General features: G+C 44.8%; 1 non-coding gene across 1 annotated transcript; it reads left to right on the forward strand.

The window, feature by feature from the left end:
• Positions 1 to 3860: 3860 nt before the first annotated feature.
• On the forward strand, positions 3861 to 3975 carry trnal-caa (transfer RNA leucine (anticodon CAA)). Its single transcript has 2 exons — positions 3861 to 3898; positions 3930 to 3975. It is a non-coding gene; the product is annotated as a tRNA-Leu (tRNA).
• The last annotated feature ends 614 nt before the right edge of the window (positions 3976 to 4589 follow it).

Here is a 4589-nt window from a genome sequence, read left to right on the forward strand (position 1 = left end):
GTGAAAGGTGGGGAGACTGACCACAACGCTAATGAGAGCATCAGGTGCAAATGCCCCTTAAGCCCTTTACATGCGCACCTATCACATACAATCGCTTCAGTATCCAAATTCTATTCCTATTGCTTCGCCCATGCTAATCAATGCCACAGCATCACAAATTCACATCTGAATGCTTCTTAAAGTCATGAGGATCTCTGCCTCTAGGACACTTGCAGGCAGTGGCTTCCACATTCCAAACATCCACTGGCTAAAAGCGATTTTTTAATAAATTTACTCAAAACTTCCTTCCTCTTACATTAAATCTATGGTCCCCGGTGGTTGATCCCTCCCTCAAGGGGAAGCGTTTACATAGTCTACCCTCATTATTTTGTACATCTGCTCTGCTCTGAGGAAAACAACCACAGTCTATTCGATCTCGCTTCGTAACGGAAACTCTTCAGCTGGGACAATATCCTGGTAAATCTCTTCAGCACAGTTTCTGTTGCTACCACATCCCACAATAATGTGAATTAATGAACTGCCCCCAATACTCTCGCTATAGCGAAATGAACAAATACAATGAATGTTGCAGAAAGCCACAGAAACTGGTCTTTTCCGATGCAGTCCATGTTGCTCATTATTGCCATGGGTCATTTTCCGAGGCCTGATGTTCCAATAATCACTGGTCCATGTCAGTAAAAGCTGCTCCATGAGTCTTGATCTTACCGTCCTAGTATCTAAATATTTCATCTGGTTTAGAGTTCCTGGTGGTGAGACAGGCCACGTTCACTCAGCAATGCAGACAGCAACAAGACAGAATGAGCAATGTCAACGTGGAAATGGATGTTAGATTGTGCAGTGTCTCAGTGAAGTGGAAGGAGGGACGTAAAGGAGATTTAGTGATTGTGGGAGGGAGAAAATTCTCTAAGTGGTGGGTTTGAATTCTGACACATCAAATGCAGATATGTGAGAGAGCCGGGGTTGAGAAATGATTGTCACCACCTCAAAGAATATTTTCACGGAAAAATGTTTGATACTTGCTGCATTTCTGTGGCCCGTGGCACAAGGAGTAAAGCAAAATACAGCAAGCACCCACTGCCATGTCTCAGATTCGAACCGAGGTTGCTGTGGCCACAACACAGAGTACTAACCACAATACGACCACCGCACCACATGAGTTCGCTGGTGTGCAACAAGCAATAACTACAGTGGCAGAGGATATGTTAGGAACAGCACCAGATCGACAACTGGAATTCTTTCCATGCAGTGCGCTGTAATGTGGAGATTCACAGAGGGCTGGAATCTGTAATTACGATGCTACCAGGGACTGTGGAGATTCCATCAATGATTATATTGAAGGCTGAGATTGATAGATTTCTACGAAATATCAAAGACTCAGTGTATAGTGCTGGCTCTTGTTGAAATGTACCTTTCAATAGTAATCTAGTTTAACATTGGATATTTCATGAGCTCCCTCACACAAGGAAGTAACCAGTGCTGCATGCAACCATATAATCCCAGTTCCTGGGCCCAGAACCAGGGAAACTCAGTGACCCAGCCATGAAGATATAACCGGAAATGGGGGTGGCAATGAGCGTGCAGACATACGCTGTGATAATAGATGACGGGATAGTCTGTGCATTATGAGCCAAGGCAATGTGAAAAAATTGAGATAGAGCCACGGGGATGATGTGCAGAAGGATGAAAGATGCAATGGTGAATCAGACAGTGACCATGGGGATACAGATAGAAGTGATGCAATCGGTGAGCACGAGGCCCTTCAATGGCCATAGAGGCGCGTGAAATGCCGAGTCTGTGAGCTCCAACCTCACCCGGAGCAGCTTCTGTTGACATGGAGCAGGGATAATTGGAACCTCAAGCTGTATGAAAAGATGCACAGCAATTTTAATCTGAGGCAAAATAGTTTTTGGAAGCACAGTTGTTTGTGGGTTGAGTGAGGATCTGTCCATGAAAATGTCACAATTATAATGAAAAATGCTGCAAATATTCAATTCATCAAGAGAGAAATCTGTGCTGGGAGAAATAGAGGTAACGTCTTTCCTCTCTTAGTTTTGTCATATGGCTGACCCTGCACTGGGTTGAATTGTGGGAAGGGCTTTTTTTCGCTCATTTCATATTATTCAATTTCATGCAAACATGCACAGGTCACTGAAGTCATCTAAACTTCCGGATGTTGTGATTAGGTTTGGGTTTACCTCAGGTTATGGAGAAAAAGCAGGAAAGCGGAGTTGACATTTATCAGATCAGCAGCGATCTCATTGAATGGCTGAGCAGACTCGATCAGGTGAATTGTAGCTTCCTGACGACAAATGGCAGTGAAACTCACTGCGTCACAAAGGGGAGACAATTGAATTGAAGTAGCGACTGTGATTATCTTTGCTGGTTGTGTACCTTGTGAATGTTCCCCTTACTGCTGATGTCCCTGCTAACAGCACAACACAAAGGTGAGTAGGCTGAATGAGCAGTGACGGCTGAGGCACCTTTCCCCTCTTTAAGCGGCTGGAACATGGACCCTGATGTTCTCGGGGACAGGAACTGACATTGAAAGGATCGCAGACTGAGCTGCACTACCTTTGCGTTGTCACCATCAGGAAGAATAAAACTTGATTCTCTGACCGGGAATCGAACCCAGGTTGCAGTAGCGAAAGCGCTGAATCCTAACCACTAGACCACCAGGGATAGCGGTGGATGTGTGTGCATCGTTTCTTAATGGCACAACTTCTGGCTTTTTTTTTCTTTCTACGACAGTTGTTTCTCCTGCAAAATGACTGAATCATCGTGTTTTTACAGCACAGAAAGTGGCTCAACGACCCAGTTTTCAGCCTTGGCCCATAGCCTTGTGTGCTACGGGGCAATAGGCCGGCTGTTTGAGATGTTCACGTTCCCTTGGGGAAGTGGACCACATTTTCATGCTCAGAAGGTAACACACAGACACATTTCCCAGAAGGTGACAAAGGCCTCAGCAGGGACCAACGCCCAGAAAGTAGGATTTCACCCATTTGGGTTCTATAGTCCCATTTCACACTTCAAAACCAGAATCTGACTACAGCAAAGATATAAAGCATTCGGCCGCTCCCCTCTCTGTGTTTGTCCCCCATTGTTTCCTTGTCAACCTGCAGTTTACAATACCTCACCTCACCTGACTGCTCGCCTGCGGGGGAAATGACATTGGCATAATTTCAGACAATATTGAATGTCCTCTTTTAGATGATGGATGCCGCAGTTGTACAAACATTCTCATCTCCTCCAGTTAGAAGTAAACTCATGGCCGGTGGTTTACAAGAACATTGCTTTCAGTACTGCACTATAGAGCGAAGGCTGTGCCCTGTAAGGTAGGGCTTCATGCATTAGAAGCTGCAATGTAATAGATGGCAGGGTAGTCTGTGCATTATTAACCAAGACAATGCGACAACACCGTGATGGAGCCAAGGGGATCATGTGCAGAAGGATGAGAGACACAATGCTGAATCAGGCAGTGACCAGGGTGATAGAGATATACGTCTTCCCTCACAGTCTGCTGATTAGGATTCAGTGCCGTCACCGCCATGGCGTGTTCATGGTTAAAATTTACAATAATAACTCTGAAATATTGACTGACCATTAGAAGTAGAATTTTGTCATAGGCCAGGCAGTATCGCTTCAATCTATATCCCAGTTCTACATCAGCAATGTCAGCTGCATTTGCCTGACGTTCAATTTGTTTCAGACAAGAACAAGGGGGAGGTTGGGAAAAGTGAAGGGCAACGATGGTTTGTGAGAGGTGACTGTGGGCCTAATGGAGCCAGGCTCAGTGTGACTGCTGAAGACTGGCTTTTCCTGTTTACCCTGGTATACAGATCACTCTGGAGCAGCAAAGGTGTGTCAGGATGGCCGAGTGGTCTAAGGCGCCAGACTCAAGGAATAGATTCCTTCCACTGTAAAGCTGGGTGTTCTGGTCTCCACCTGGAGGCGTGGGTTCGAATCCCACTTCTGACAATGACTGCCCCTTTGTTTGCCGACCTTTGCAAACATCACTAAGCTTCACTGTCTCGATGGGTTCTATCTGTTTTTAAGCAAAATTTGCTCTGGTCAGTTTTGCAGCTTTGTATTAACAAAATGCAGTTTTGGAGGAGAAGGAGACAGCTCAGCCCATCAAATCTGCTCTGCTATTAAATGAGCGGATAATCCTGAACTGCACTTTCTTGGATTTCCCGATAAACATTGATACCCTTGCAGCTCAAAATCTTTCAAGCTCAGCCTTAAATGTACTTTGTGGCCCAGCTCTGACAATCCTCTTCTGTAAAAGAATCCATTAATTCACAACCATCTGAGAGAATAAACTTCACGTCGACCCTGCCTTAAATGTGTGACCTCCATTCTGATATTAAACACTCCCTTTCCAGACGGCCCCAGAAGGGAACGAACCTTTCTTCATCCAATCCGTTACATCGCCAATAACACCTGTATGTTTCAATAAAGAGCATTTTTGTAGTACTGTTTCTGAGCTAATGAAAGTGATGTATTTCAATGTTTCTTCCCATTTAATTCACCTCTGATGTGAAACTCTCACTGATTGAGATAGAGATTATCATTATCACTAAGGAGGCAGT

Source organism: Stegostoma tigrinum, unplaced genomic scaffold, assembly GCF_030684315.1.
Source record: "Stegostoma tigrinum isolate sSteTig4 unplaced genomic scaffold, sSteTig4.hap1 scaffold_57, whole genome shotgun sequence".
In the NCBI taxonomy this organism is placed as follows: Eukaryota; Metazoa; Chordata; class Chondrichthyes; order Orectolobiformes; family Stegostomatidae; genus Stegostoma; species Stegostoma tigrinum.